The sequence below is a fragment of the Hemitrygon akajei genome, chromosome 4, assembly GCF_048418815.1.
Source record: "Hemitrygon akajei chromosome 4, sHemAka1.3, whole genome shotgun sequence".
Taxonomy (NCBI): domain Eukaryota; kingdom Metazoa; phylum Chordata; class Chondrichthyes; order Myliobatiformes; family Dasyatidae; genus Hemitrygon; species Hemitrygon akajei.
The window spans coordinates 90,501,279-90,517,979 of NC_133127.1; the positions used below are offsets into that span (position 1 = coordinate 90,501,279).

Genomic DNA, 16,701 nt, shown 5'->3' on the forward strand with positions numbered 1-16,701 from the left:
CAGTTAGTCTGACATCGGTGGTGGGGAAAATGCTGGAGTTGGTTATCAAAGATGTGATAACAGCACATTTGGAAAGAGGTGAAATCATCGGACAAAGTCAGCATGGATTTGTGAAAGGAAAATCATGTATGACGAATCTTATAGAATTTTTTGAAGATGTAACTAGTAGAGTGGATAGGGGAGAGCCAGTGGATGTGATATATTTAGATTTTCAAAAGGCTTTTGACAAGGTCCCACACAGGAGATTAGTGTGCAAGCTTAAAGCACACGGTATTGGGGGTATGGTATTGATGTGGATAGAGAATTGGTTGGCAGACAGGAGGCAAAGAGTGGGAGTAAACGGGACCTTTTCAGAATGGCAGGCGGTGACTAGTGGGGTACTGCAAGGCTCAGTGCTGGGACCCCAGTTGTTTACAATATATATTAATGATTTAGACGAGGGAATTAAATGCAGCATCTCCAAGTTTGTGGATGACACGAAGCTGGGCGGCGGTGTTAGCTGTGAGGAGGATGTTAAGAGGATGCAGGGTGACTTGGATAGGTTAGGTGAGTGGGCAAATTCAAGGCAGATGCAATTTAATGTGGATAAATGTGAGGTTATCCACTTTGGTTACAAGAACAGGAAAACAGATTATTATCTAAACTGTGGCCGATTAGGAAAAGGGGAGATGCAACGAGACCTGGGTGTCATTGTACACCAGTCATTGAAGGTGGGCATGCAGGTACAGCAGGCGGTGAAAAAAAGCAAATGGTATGTTGGCATTCATAGCAAAGGATTTGAGTACAGGAGCAGGGAGGTTCTACTGCAGTTGTACAAGGCCTTGGTGAGACCGCACCTAGAATATTGTGTGCAGTTTTGGTCCCCTAATCTGAGGAAAGACTGGATCGACTAGGCTTATACTCACTGGAATTTAGAAGATTGAGGGGGGATCTTACTGAAACGTATAAAATTCTAAAGGGATTGGACAGGCTAGATGCAGGAAGATTGTTTCCGATGTTGGGGAAATCCAGAACAACGGGTGACAGTTTAAGGATAAAGGGGAAGCCTTTTAGGACCGAGATGAGGAAAAACTTCTTCACACAGAGAGTGGTGAATCTGTGGAATTCTCTGCCACAGGAAACAGTTGAGGCCAGTTCATTGGCTATATTTAAGAGGAAGTTAGATATGGCCCTAGTGGCTAAAGGGATCAGGGGGTATGGAGAGAAAGCAGGTACAGGGTTCTAAGTTGGATGATCAGCCATGATCATACTGAATGGCGGTGCAGGCTCGAAGGGCCGAATGGCCTACTCCTGCACCTATTTTCTATGTTTCTATCACCTTTTTGGATTTCTTGTACATCAGACAACAGAGATGGCTATACAGATAATGCCCAAACTGCTAGTTCACATTGTGTTTCATCCAAAGCATCTTTGCTCACTGCTGCCCTCTCATTATAATGGAATACAAAAACGAGCACATTTGCAAATATTTACAAAAAACTCTATAGAGAAATGACGACATTGTGTTCTCACGCTTGAAATTAAAAAGCAATGAGTATAAAGCAGATGTTTATTCTGGTAACAAAGCTTGATAACACTTCTTCCCCTCAAATCTGTCATTAATCAGAATCAAGTTTGCTGTCACTGACAGGTCATGAAATGTGCTGTTTTGCTGCAGCAGTTCCGTGCAAAACATAAAAAGAGTTACAAAAAATAACACAGTGGAAAATAATAAAGTAGTGCTCATTGGCTCATAGACTTCAGAAATCTGATGGTGGAAGGAAGGAAAAAATTACAAAGATATCCCTCCCCTCAGAACAAGACCCTTTGCCCTTACAATCCTTTCAAATTGTCACGTTATCTTTAACCTTCTTTCCCTTTCTGAAGTCCCTGAATGTGTTACTGCATCTAAAATCTGCAAGTTATAGTCAGACTTCCAATCGGATCTCCTTTCCTCACTCACTATCAGAGATGCCATCCTGTCCCCCTGCGTGAGTTTCCTCCCTCCTCGTTTGTCTGCATAGCTAGTCACACGGTTCTATTTCTACAGCTCCTCACAACCATCCATCTGTGGCCACAATCACCTCATAACCGGAGATCTTCTACAATTTCTCTTAGTGCTCATCCAATTTTCTCTGGGGGTTCCCAGAAGTAAATCTTCAACTGCCAAAGTATACTAGGTGCCTCTTTTACCCTTAGAGATGTTGCTTAAATTACAAACTTCTGTCTTCGTCAGTGCTTTTGGTCGTTACACTAATAGCGCAAAAAGGCAGACTCCTCATGCGATCTGGGGACTTATTATTGCATTAGCGGCTGTGCAAACAGTAAGATTCCCAGGAGCAGCAATAGTTAAAGAAATCATTTCCAGTCACCAGTTTTAAAAGAACACTACAAATCCCAGGGGCCATTGCGAGATCAGCTCACCGCCTCATGTAATATCTGGACAATATATTGCAATAAATACTAATAAACCCCACTTTCGCATTCAGTCTGTTGGGTTTCGGCTGATCCCCGTCACCTGAAACCGAACCCATCTCTCAACGCGGCAGCTCAACGTTAAATCACATGGCCGGACCACAGCGCCAGGAATCTGAGAGGATCCGTGCATTCGCCTCGTTTCCTCAGGAAAGGGGGAAGATTAACTCCTGAGAATCCGCGATGGATTAATACCCACTCGGTCGCTGTCAACTCCTGTGATTTTCAGCCGCAAAGTTAGATTCAAACATCCCGACTGACAGCCGCCAGGAACCCCGCACCTCCCCTCCCAAGCCCTTCGGTGCCAGCGGCTCTGTCCCCTACCTGCAGGTCTCCGAGCCTTCGCTCGGTGTCGGCGCTGCCGTCGCTCCAGCGCCGCTCCATCCCCGTGCTCGCCAGCCGCCGCTCGCCGCTCCCCGCTGCCCGGTAACCGCGCTGAATTCCTCCCTTCAGAAGGCAGCCTCAGTGACGACAGCCCGAGAAAGGGCGGGCTCCGAGTCCGACGCGACAACGCAATGACTGACAGTCTGGGGCTGGACGGCCCGAGCTCGGAGCGTTTGCCCGCTGCAGGCTGCCAGGGTGGCTGGGTACGATTTCGTTCTGCGAGGGAGGGCTGGAATAATGTGCATGGCTTTGCATTAACCCACTGAGCGACGGACTCATTCACTTGCCAGAGGCAGCGGTAAGCTTGGGAGGTGGTGTCTTTTTTTATGTGTATAAAGTATCTGCTTATAATTCAGTGCATCTAAGATTCGTTCTGAGTTGAAGCTTTTAAGAACCCAATGAGTAGAATCAGTTTTCATTAAGTAATATTTAGTCCGCAAGGCCATTAGATATAAGAGCAGAATTAGGCCTTTTGGCCCATCTAGTCTGCTGTGCCATTTCATCATGGCTGATCCATCTCAGCCCCAATCTCTTCACTTCTTCCCATATCCCTTCATACCCTGACTAATCAAGAATCTATCAACCCCTGCCTTTAATATGCCTCAAATATTTGCATGACATAGTTCATGCAGCAGGTTCCAAAGACGTTCTGCCAAATGCTGCCTCTGTAGAAATCCTATCACAAGCACAAGAAAATCTGCAGATGCTGGAAATTCAAGCAACACACACAGAATATTGGAGGAACTCAGCAGGTCAGGCAGCATCTATGGAAAAGCAAACAGTCAAACGTTTTGGGCCGAAACCTTCGGTCGACTGCAGTTTATTGGCAGCAGAATCGAATGGACTCCAGCGTACTCTCCCTTTTGAACACACCCAACGTAGAAGTTTTATTTTTGCAATGGCACCAGAAAATGGACACAGCTGCTCCATTCTCACTGGGAAACAAAAATACCTGGAGATGCTGGAAATCTGAAATAAAAAACAAAACTTCCAGAAATAGTTAAGAGCTCAGAGAGCACCCGTTGAGGCAGACAAAAAGTTTGAAGTGTTTGGTCCGTGTTGTAATGGAAGCTCATTGACTTTACAATGACTTCCAACTCTCCAAAGATGTTGGCTGTCCTGAATATTTACAATATATTTTGCTTTCATTGCAGAGGTTGGAAATTTGAAATAAAAACAGAAAATGCTGAAGTAATTAGTCAAAGTCTAAGTAAAATTTATTATCAGAGTACATACATATCACCACATAGAACCCTGAGATTCTTTGTCCTGTGGGCATACTTAGTACGTCTATAGAACAGTAACTGTAAACAGGATCAATGGACAACAAACTGCGCATGTAAATATAAATAAAGGGCAATAAATCACAAACATGAAATAACAAGATAAAAGAGTCCTTAAATGAGCATAGTTATCCCTTTTTGTTCAAGAGCCTGGTGGATGAGGGCTAGTAACTTCTTTGATCCTGGTGGTGCGAGTCCTGAGGCTCTTGTACCTTCTACCTGACGGCAGCAGCGAGAAAAGAGCATGGCCTGGGGATGAGGATCCCTGATGATGGATGCTGCTTTTCTACGGCAACGTTTCATGCTCAGTGGTTGGGAGGGTTTTACCCATGATGTACTGGGCCTAATCCACTACCTTTTGTAGGACTTTCCACTCAAAGGCATTGGTGTTACTGTTCCAGTCAGCACACTTTCCACCACACATCTATGGATGTTTGCCAAGGTTATTTATGACATGCCAAATCTTCACAGACTCCTGAGGAAGAAGAGATGCAGTCATGCATTCTTCGCAATTATATTTATATGACGGGCCCAGGATAAGTCTTCCGAGAGAGTGACACCCAGGAATTTAAAGTTACTGACCCTCTTCACCTCTGATGATTACTGGCTCATGGACCGTGGACCTCTGGCTTCCCTCTCCTGAAGTCTGCAATCAGTATCTGTGGAGAGAAAAATAGAATCAACATCTCATCAAGATGCTCTTTTCACCAGAAGTGAATGAAATATTAGAGATCAAATTTCCATTAAAGCACTCAGAGCCAAATGATAAAATAGTCAATTAGTGGCTAACAGGGATCAGAGTTCAATTTATTATCACTGACCACTATTATCAGTAGCCACTTTATAGGCCCAGCACTGAGGTGTATATTCATGGTCTGCTTCTGCTGTCGCCCATCCACTTTAAGGTTTGATGTGTCTTCTACACAGTACTGTTGCAATGCGTGGTTATTTGAGTTATAGTTACCTTGCTGCCAGCTTGAACCAGTCTGGCCATTGGTCTCTGGCCTCACTCATTAACATTTTCACCCTCAGAACTGCCATTCAATGGACTTTTTTGTTTGTTTTTTGCATCATTCTCTATAAACTCTAGAGACTGTTGTGCATGAAAATCCCATGAGAACAGTGGTTTCTGAAATACTCAAACCATCCCATCTGGCACCTACAATCATTTCATGGCCAAAGTCACTTAGATCACATTTCTTCCCCATTCTGATGTGTGGTCTGAATAACAACTCTTCTTCTTCTTCTTTTGACTTTTAGTGGCAGTTGGAAGTCCATATTAAAGGAGCATTACCGCCACCAACTGGACTGGAGTGTGGTGTAGATAATTGAAAAAAAACCCTTACTACTTCTCTTTTCAAATGAAAACTAAATTCCCCTCAAAAGCCCTGTAGATTGTAAGTAATGAAAAACACTATTGTGAATTTAATTAAAGTCACTCACATAACTTACAAAAGTTTTAAAATGAAACTATCAACTCGCAAAGACTAATGAAAACTGAACCTCCTGACCATGTATGCATGCTTTCATGCATTGAGTTGCTGCCACGATTGGCTGATTGGATATTTGCATTAACAAGCACGAGCACAGGTGTACCTAGTAAAGTGGTCACTGAGTGCATGTCATGAAATTTGTCATTTTGCAGCAGCATTACAGCGCAAAATGTAACAAGATAACTGTAAATTACAATAAGCAATATATAAAAATTAATAAATAGTGCAAAAAGAGAGCAAACTAATGTTGGTGTTCATTGGCTAAGAAATCTGATGGTGGAGGGGAAGAAGCTGTTCCTAAAATGTTGAGTGTGTGTCTTCAGGATCCTGTACCTCCTCCCTGATGGCACTAATGAGCGAGGGCATGTCCTAAATATCGAGGGTCCCCAATCATGGATGCTGCCTTCTTGAGGCATCGCCTTTTGAAGCTGCCCTCAATGGTGGGGATGCTAGTGCTCATGATAGAGCTGGCTGAATATACAATCCTCTGCAGCTTTTTTCAATCCTGTGCTTTGGAGCCTCCATGCCAGGCAGTGATATAACTGCTCAGAATGCTCTCCACTGTACATCTGTAGAAAATTGCTGGAGACGTTGGTGACATATCAAATCTCCTCAAACTCCTAATGAAATAAAGCTGTTATTGTGCTTTCTTGGCGATTGCATCAAAATGTTGGGCCCAAGATAGATCTTCTGAGATGTTGACTCCTAGGAATTTGAGACATCTCATCCTTCAAACCACTGACCCCACAATGTGTTTTCTCAACTTCCCTTTCCTGAAGTCCACGATCAATCTGATGCTGAGTGCTAGGCTGTTGTTCTAACACTTTAAAGATAGCTTTAAATCCAAGAAAGAGGCTTATAAGTATTAGTAGGCCTTGGAATTGGGAGTATTTGAGAACAAACAAAGACTGAAAAATGAATAAGGAAAGGTACAAAAGAATATGAGACCAAACTTCAATCCCTTAAAATTAAGCAATAAGGCCTCAATACCTTCTTGCACAACTGGATCTTCGATTTCCTCACTTGCAAACCCCAGTCAGCTTGGATTGGCAATACCAACTCCTCCACAATCTCCCTCAGCACAGATGCACCGCAAGGCTGTGTGCTTAGCCCCCTACTCTACTTGTTTTAACACTTATGACTGCGTGGCTAAGCACAGCTCCAACACCATATTCAAGTTTGCTGGTGATACCACTGTCATTGGCCGAATCAAGGTGGTGATGAATCAGCATATAAGAAGGAGACTGCCAATCTTGAGTGGTGCCAAAACAGCAATCTCTTACTCAATGTCAGCAAGACCAAGGTGCTGATTATTAATACAGAAGGAGGAAACCAGAGGACAATGAGCCAGCCATCATTGGGAGATCAGAGGTAGAGAGGGTCAGCAACTTTAAATTCCTCAATGTTACTATTTCAGAGGATCTGTACTGAGTCCAACGCGTAAATATCATTATAAAGACAGCACTATAGCCTCTTTACTTTCTGAGAACTTTGTGAATATTTGGCATGTTATCAAAAACTATTGAGGAACTTCTATATATCTGCAGTGGAGAGTATATTGACTGGTGACATCATGGCTTGATATTGAAACACCAACGCCGTTGAACAAAAAAACCTACAAAAAGTGGAGAATCTAGCCCAGTTCCCCACGTGGAAAGCTATCTCCCCCACCCCACAGCATTGTGCACATCTACAAGGAGCGCTTTCACAACAAATCCATCATCGAGGACCTCCACCATCCAGGCTGTGCTCTCTTTCTTGCTGCTGCCATCTGGAAGGTGGTGCAGGAGCCTTAGAACCCACACAGCCAGGGTCAGGAACAATTATTACCCCGCAACCAATAGGCTTTTGAACCAGATGGGATAACTTCACTCACCTTCACCTACCTCATCACTGAACTGTTCCCATAACCTATGGGCTCACTTTCAAGGACTCTTCCTCTCATGTTCTCAATATTTATTGCTTATTTATTATTATTATTATTAGTATTTTGTAAGAGTGTTGTCAAAAATCAACACAAGGGTAATTACTTCTAGTGTATACTTTAATGAACCTGCCAAGAAATCTTTCCCATTTCTCATTTGGACTTCCAAGCCCATTCCCCATGGCCCTTGATTCCATGATCTTTCAAAAATGTACCTTCTTCCTCTTCAGATATCCCCAATGCTCTGCACTGTAGTAGAGAATTCTAGATATTTGTTGCTCTCTGTGGGAAATTGTTCCCACACACCCAGTTTTAAAGGACCAACTTCGAATCTTGTAACTATGTCCGCTTGCACAGGATTCTTCCACTAGCAGAACCACCTTGCCATCTACTCTACCGTGCCACCTCTGAATCTTATCTGTTTCAATAAGATTATCCCTCATTCGAGGAGCATTAGCAAACTAAAGCTGAGCCACAGAAGCTGATATGAGGGCACATGGCCAAAAGCTTGATTAGGACTCGAGGTGTTCAGAAGAAACTTAAAGGAAGTTAGAAGGAGAGGCAGAGAGTTTCAGGAAGGGAGCCAGATTTATGGTCTAAGCAGCTGAAAGCATCAACTAAAGCAATTATATTTGTAAATCAATAATAGTGCTCAAACAACATTGAGAATTAAAGGGTTGTATCAGTACAGAGATAGGGAGGAGTTGGTTCAGAAAGGAATCTGAGAATTCTAAAACTATGTTGTGTGATGAGAGGACTAGATGAGGATGGTAAGGACCCCAAATACTGGAATATCTGAGACTAGAATTGAGACACGATTTTGAGACTGAGATGAGAACGGGGTTCTTGACTAGATGCTAGGTGAGAACCTGATGAGACCAGATGAGAATCCAAATGAGAATTTGGATGCTAAACGCAATCGCAGACTGAACCAAAGCTGAGCTGATGACTGAGCACCAAACCTGAGTTCAGGTGCTTTTAAAATATCTAGATCTTGGTGCCAAAACATGGCAGCAATTAGTGGAGTGGACCAAAATCTTTAAGGGGACTGTGCCAGTTATCTGTACTCCAGAGAACTGGAGCACCTAAACTTTGGGGGCTGGCACAGTCAGGTGCGTACCATAACAAGTTACTTCATTCGGATGTAATATAGGGCAAGAAATGCAGGAGTGAAGGGTTAATATTACTTGGCGAGGGATAGAACCTGTAGTACCATTACAAAGACAGTGCCTTTACTTTCTTAGAAATTTATGTAGATTCAGCACGTCATCTAAAACTTTGACAAACTTCTATAGATGGACAGTGGAATGTATCCTGACTGGAGGCATCATGATGTGGTATGGAAACACCGATGCCCAGGAATAGAAAAGTCTACAAAAATTAGTGGATACAGTTGCGTTAGCATGAATTAAGCAGTCTGATGATCTGGTTGAAGAAGCTATCCCGGAGCTTGCTGGTCCTGGCTTTTATGCTGCAGTACCGTTTCCCGGATGGTAGCAGCTGGAAGTTTGTGGTTGGGGTGATTCGGGTCTCCAATGGTCCTTCAGACCCTCTTTACACAGCTGTCTTTGTAAATGTCCTGAATAGTGAGTTCACAACTTCAGATGTGCTGGGATGTCTGTACCACTCTCTGCAGAGTCCTGCGATTGAGGGAAGTACAGTCCCCATACCAGACAGTGATGCAGCCAGACAGGATGCTCTCAACTGTGCGTCTATAGAAAGTTCTTAGAATTTGGGGGGGGGGGGGGTGGGGTGCATACCAAATTCCTTCAACCATCTGAGGTGAAAGAGGCGCTGTTATGCCTTTTTCACCACACAGCTGGTATGTACAGCTCACCTGAGATCCTTGGTGATGTTTATGCTGAGGAACTTAAAGCTGTTCACCCTCTCAACCCCAGAACCATTGATGTCAATAGGGGTTAGTTTGTCTCCATTCCTCCTGTAGTCCACAATAATCTCCTTTACTTTTGCAACGCTGAGGGAGAGATTGTTTTCTTGTCATCACTGTGTCATGGTGATGACTTCCTCTCTGTAGGCTGCCTCATTATTATTTGAGATTAGGCCAATCAGTGTAGTGTCGTCAGTAAATTTAATTAGCAAATTGGAGCTGTGGGTAGCATACAGTCATGGATATACAGAGAGTAAAGGAGGGGGCTTAGTACACAGCGTTGAGGGTCAGAGAGCCCATGCTTACCACCTGCTGTGATCTTACAGGAAGTCCAGGATCCTAAGAAGAATGTGGTAACATGCTTTGATAATAAATTTACATACTTTAATAATAAATTTATTTTGACGTTTGAACTTTGAATCTAAGTAGTATAGCTTTGGATGACCTCCTCCTTATAGAGGATATTAATAAATGAGACTAGCCAGGAGTGGAATGCAAGGATAAATGAGGAGATAGAAAGAGATGAAATCAGACAATGTTACTGATGTGGACGTACATGAGATTAGTGTAGGCACATGTGTCTGATTAGGTTTATGGGCCTTTAATTATTTAGCTAATGCCTAAAATCACTAAGTAATAAACTATTTACTTAAGCACCTGTAAGTCCATGTTCTTGTGCCATCTGTGCGTTGTTACTGTGCTGTAGGTAAGGAGATATACCTTAAAAACACTCACCCCAGTGACTCTGGCATCCACCATCATAAAGTACTTTGAGAGGCTGGTTACAGAACACATCAACTCCAGTCTTCCAGGTAATCTCAATCCACTGCAATTTGCTTATCACTGGAACAGACCTACAGCAGAAGCCTTGTTTTTGGCTCTACCCTCAACTCTGGGGCATCTGTGTAATAAAGATAGCTACATCAGTCTGTTAACCATTGATAGTCATTGAGGCTGGTTACCACGTTCTTCTTAGGCACTGGTATAATTGAAGCCTGCTTGAAGCAGGTGGGTACCTCAGACTGCCAAAACAAGAGGTTAAAGATCTCATTGAACACCCCACTCAGTTGATCAGCTCAGGTCTTTCATACACAGCCCTGTTCATCACCTGGGCCAGATACTTTCTGTGCGGTCATCTTCCTGAAGGATGCTTGCACATCTGTCTCAGAGACTGAAATCACAGGATCATCAGAGGCTGTGGGAATTCATGATTGTTCCTGCACATTTTGATGGTCAAAGCGAGCACAGAAGGAATTGAGCTCATCTGGAAGTGAAGCCCTGTGGTCGCCTGTGTTCCTGGATTTACATTGTAAGATGTGATAGCATTCAAGCCTTGTCACAACTGTCAACCAACTATTCATTGATTCAATACTTAAAGGGATACTTATCATTTGACATTCATTCTTGTTGGAGCCATAAAGAAATTTATAATTAATGCTCTTATTAGGTATGCAGCAAAAATATATTTTTAATACTAGGAGCAGCGCAACCTCATTATCCATTGAAAGTTTTTTGTACTTTAATTATAACTTTGAGTTTGCAGTCCATACACTTACAGCTCCACTTGAATAAATCCAAAACATTCACTTCATTCAACATGAATTCCCAACATAATGATGGATTATCACTTTATACATTATGCTAATTTATTCTCCCCTCAGCATTTTATGTTTTAACCACACTTTTAAATTCAACCCAGTTTTTCAAACTGGTTTTCGAAAGAATTACAGATTTAATCATCTAATTTGTCTTTTAAGGAAACCTAATAAGAAAGACTTTCAAACAACCACTGAGTTAACAATGGCTAGTTATTTTTGTACAATGATTAGTTATTTTCTTGTGCTTTAATAATTCATGTATTTATATGTGAAACTAAGACATTTACCATACTTCTGCATGGTACAGAACTCTCTAATGTTCTGCCTCCAGAGAATTCATGGGGACTGGCTGTTTTATTACTTTACATTTGGCCATGGAGATATCACAGCCTAGCTTGATAAGATTGTTTACATAGTATTTTTATATAGAAATAGTTGTTAGCAAAGTGATAAGAATCAGAAATATAAATCAATTTCACGCTCTAACTAAAATAGAAATGCTAGAGATACTCCATTTAAATACATCTAGTTATGTTTTGCCTTAAATTAATGAATAACGCATGCTAGAAAATCAAATGTGCTTAATCAAGGATGCCAATTAGTAATCAAAGAACTCAGTTTAGTTACAATTTATTTCAATCAAGGCATCTTTCGAATCTATTAAAAGGACACAAAGAATCTTTAAACATAAAAGGTATGCATTGAATGGTGGTAAATTGAGTATAATAAAAAATAAAATTTTAATGCAAACAGTCGATAAATCAATGTGAAACTTGATGATGTTTGTTGCTTGAAAGCTTCTCAATATCGAGTGTCAGATTTGTTGATGCCAAGAGCAAGACATTATCCAGATGGGCATCAGTCAATCTTGTTCTCAAATGGTTCTTGGTGTGCTTCATTTTTGAAAATAATTGCTCACACAGATGAGTGCTGCCAAACAATGATGCCATATTTTTTGCATGGTCCACTAAGTTAGGATACTTGCCACTTGGATGAATATACTCTCTACAAAAGTCAAGCACTGACACATCTTCAGAATGAAATTTTGATCTCAATATGTCGTCACACTGCATCTCAATCAATTCGTAGCTGGCATGGGTATTTCCTTCATTTTCACTGTTTTTCTTGGCAAAAAATGACGTTTGTTTTCCGAAACTAGCCTTCATTTGCTCAACTTCATCTTTCCTTGCTTGTCCAGTAAACTTGTTAAAATTTCCACTATGGCGGGTCTTGTAATGTCACCTGATATTTGCCACCTTCTTCACAGCAACTTTTTCCGAGAGAAATGAGACAAACTGGTTCCCAGCTTGCTCGATGAAGAAGTAATCTAGTGCCCAAGTGTCTTGGAAATTTCGGCACTCAGTGTCTACCTTCCTGTGTTTTGCATTCATTGTCATTGGAATTTTTTTCTTCCATTTTATTTCAAAACGCGAGTTATTCAACAAGTATTGTAGCACATGTAAATATCTGGATATTTAGCATAGATTTCTTGTTAAAACACAGTGACACTGTTTCTGTTTACAAATTTGAACGATCCCATCTGAAAACCTGCGCGTGTATGGAGAGTGTCTAATACATGTTAATAAGGTAGTCTGCCTTCCCGTCATACCAGTGTTTGGTAAACGGAACCTGGGGTCAGTGTAACAAGACGCCATGCATGTCCATCAGTGTGGTCACGTGAAACACTCGTATAAGGAAAAATCGCTCGTGGGCTGGGTAAGCATAGTATCCCAATATTTGCTCGTGGGCCGAATATGGCCTGCAGGCCGTAGGTTGCCTACCCCTGCTGTAAACACTGTATGCGTATGTGATGAATGTATGTATTCACAGTTGACTTGCCTGGAGGAGCGTGAAAGAGACTATGACATGTGAAGGCAGAGAAAGAAAATAAAGCACACACAAAATGCTAGAGGAACTCAGCAGGCCAAGCAGCATCTATGGAAAAGAGTAAACAGTCAACATTTCGGGCGAGACTCTTCATCAGGACCAGTGCTAGACCCTTCAGACAGTCCTGATGAAGGGTCTCGGCACGAAATGTTGACGGTTTTACTTTTTTCCATAGATGCTGCTTGGCCTGCTGAGCTCCTCCAGCATTTTGTGTGCATTATTTTGATTTCCAGCATCTGCAGATTTTCTCCTGTTTGAAAGAAAGTTCAAAGTTGAAAGTTAATTTATTATCAAAGTATGCATACGATGGTAAAGCCTTGAGATTTATCTTCTTGCCGGCAGCCACAAAACAAAGAAACACAATAGAATCTGCGATAAACCACGCACAACAAAGACTGACAAGCCTTTTGCAGACAATAAAAAAGAATGAACAAATGAAACAAATGAACAAATAAAAAAGAATATGAACCACAGAGTCCCCAAAAGTGCATCAACAGCTGCAGAGCCAGTTCTGCACTGAGGCAAGTGAAATCGGTCCAAGATGAGTCAGATGGCTGAAGGACACAGCTGCAGAGTCTGATCAGTGCTGATGCAAGTGAAGTTAGTCCAGGAGCTGTGGATTCTGATCAGCACTAAGGTAAGTGAAGCTGGTCCAGGAGCCTTTTGGCTGCAGGGCTATACCAACTCGATACACAGCCTACAAAACATCACTGTGTATCGCCAGCACCATCTTGGCAATACTAGATCTGCAAGGAACAGCACATCAGTTCCTAGAAATCTGAAACAGAAAAAAACACAGGAAATACACAGATCGGCAGTGACTAGGAAGAGAGTAAAACTGAGTTAAACTTAGAGGCAGATGAAGTTACATCACAACTGGCCAGTCTTTATACAAATGTTTTTCAGGATCCTATTCTCTATGTTGTTGAGATCAACTAACTTACGTACAAACCAAATATCAAACTTGGCATAACTTATTGTGGATCAATAGTACAGTGAGTAAAGTGTCTGAGTAATTGTGGAATAAACCCATGTAATATGTTGTGCGCTTAAATGAGGATTGAAATGTACGTACATACAGAACCAATTTGATGTAAGAATTTGAGGTGCTTTTGTTTGTTTCTGACAGGCACCTGTTTGGTGAATCCATCCAAAGTTCAAAGTAAATTTTATTATCAAAATTCATATGTATCACCAGATACAACATTGAGATTCTTTTCCCTATGAGCATACTTAACACATCTATAGAATAATGACAGTAGCAGGATCAATAAAAGATCAACCAGATTGCAAAAGATACCAAACTTTGCAAATGCAAATATAAATAAATAGCAATAAATAACAAGAACATGAAATGAAGAGATAAAGAGTCCTTGAAGTCATCGGTTGTGGGAAGAAATCAATGACGGGGCAAGTGATGTTCAGTGAAGTTATCCCTTTTTGTTCAAGTGCGCAATGGTTGGCGGTAGTAACTGTTCTTAAACCTGGTGGTGTGAGTCCTGAGGCTCTTGTGCCTTCTATCTGATGGCAGCAGCAAGACGAAAGATGACCAGGGTGGTGGGTGCTGCTTTCCTACGACAGTGTTTCATGTAGATGAGTTCAATGATTGGAAGAGCTTTTCCCATGATTTACTTGGCCAAATCCACTACTTTTTGAAGGATTTTCCATTCAAAAGCATTGGTGTTTCCATACCAGGCTGTGATACAGCCAGTCAATATACTCCCTACTACACCTCTATAGAAGGTCGTCAAGATTCTAAGGAAGTCAATGAACTGCCATGCTTTCTTCACAATTGCACTTCCAGGACAGGTCCTCTGAAATAGTAATACCCAAGGATTTAAAGTTGCCAGCCCTCTCTACCTCTGATTCTCCGATGAGGACTGGCTCTTATATGATGATTCATCACCACCTTTGATTTGGCCTATGACATTATTTATGTACACACCTTTGGGACAGTAGTATAGATACAGGATGACATGAAAACATTGTCAGAATATTTGTCTGATTACTTATTAGATTCAGTGTGTAACAGGCCTATGTGAACATGACTGCAATGTAAAGGATTTACGGATCTTGGTAACAGTTTCCTAACTCCATCCAAGGTGGACAATTTCAATCATAGTGTAACTTCCAAATGTGTGGCCTACAGGCTTTGAGGGTCATATTTTTCAACCTGTGTAATTTTACTTTTGAAGAAATAAGATGTTTTGCTTCTCATGGTCATCTTGAAAAATAAAGATAGGAATAAGATTCTGTGACTTCTTAAATCTCCAATGAAAAGGATAAATGGCATCCTTAGAAATTTACTTCAGTGATGTGGAAATCACTGGCCTACACGCTGAATTTAAATTGCTACAGCTCCTTTGAGTGTTCTGGGGTTTGGACCCGGCAATGATGAAACTTAGAATGGAGGTGACTTGGAGTGGATGCGTACCTATGTGCCTACTGAGTGTTTATCTTTCTTGGTAATGGAGGCCATGGAATCTAAATGTGCTGTCAGAGAAGTTTAGCAAGTACCTGGTGTCGATTTTGTACACTTAAAATCGCTGCTTGGCACTCATATGACATGAATTTTGTTCTCACCAGTTGTCAAGCCATGCCTGAATGTTTTCTTGGTATTGGTGCATGCAGACATAGACTACCTCACTTTTAAGTGGCATTGAGTATCATTCTGTACAATCATCAATTAATATTCCCACTTCTTACCTCTTCATGGAAGGAAGTCCTTTGGGAAAGTAGCTGAAAATGGTTGTGCCTAGGACACTTACCTGATAAACAACTGAATGAGTTCCTTAAACTCTGATGATTGACCTCCAACAGCCATATCCATCTGTATGAGATATGATGACGACCAATGGTGTGTTTCCCCCTTGATGCTTATTGAATTAATTTCTCGTAGGGTGGCTTGATGCTACACTCGATTGAAAGAATGTTGCTTCATGTCAAAGGTATTACATTCAACTCAGGTTTCAAATTCAGTAGTGTGGTTCTTGTTTAGACCAAGCCTGTGATAATACCTTCAACTGCTGAAGCTGAAATTGAAGTTGGGCATTGTCAAGAAGATGATTAGTGATAGATAAAGCTTTATGTCACAGACTTCATATTCTGAGGAAGATAAAGGATCTCATTGGATGGACCTCATCCAATGTGGACTTCAGATTGAGAGTCTCCTCGAGAACGATCACATCAGACTGGCACTGGCTCGAGAAGAATATTATAAATGGATATACAATCTCAGTCCTCCTCTTCACCCTGACCATCACCATGCTGGTTGAGGCAGCCAAAGTGGAATATAGAGGCCCTCTGACCAAGACAGGCATGTGACAGCCCCCAATCAGAGCCTTCATGGATGACCTCACAGTTACAGCTCCATCAGTCCCAGCCAGTAGATGGATCCTCCGGGGGTTAGAGAGGCTCATAGCATGGACAACGATGAACTTTAAGCTGGAGAAATCCAGGTCTCTGGTGTTAAAGCAAGGCAGACTCACAGACAAGTTCCATATCTCCTTGGATGCTTTCCCATCCATCTCTGAGAAGCTAGTCAAGAATTTGGGGAAGGTCTTTGACTGCAGCCGAAGAGATGCGAAGTCACCCAGAAGACCACCAAGGAATTAGGAGTCTGGCTCACCAGCATGGACAAGGCAGCCTACCTGGCAAGTTTAGGGCCTGAATCTACCAGCATGGCATCCTCCCTTGAATCCTTTGGCCCATGCTTGTATCTGAGGTACCCTTGTCAACAGCTGAGGCTCACAAAAGAAAGATCAGTGGCTGCTTTCAAAGATGGCTGGGT

The 16,701-nt window shown here is 41.9% G+C and overlaps 1 long non-coding RNA gene across 1 annotated transcript in view; it reads left to right on the forward strand.

Annotated features, from left to right (window-relative positions):
- Positions 1–2,512: 2,512 nt before the first annotated feature.
- The window catches only part of LOC140726531 (uncharacterized), a 63,424-nt gene continuing 49,235 nt past the window's right edge, over positions 2,513–16,701 (forward strand). The window contains exon 1 of the long non-coding RNA XR_012098660.1: positions 2,513–3,136. This is a non-coding gene — a long non-coding RNA (uncharacterized lncRNA). The remainder of the gene's footprint in view (positions 3,137–16,701) is intronic.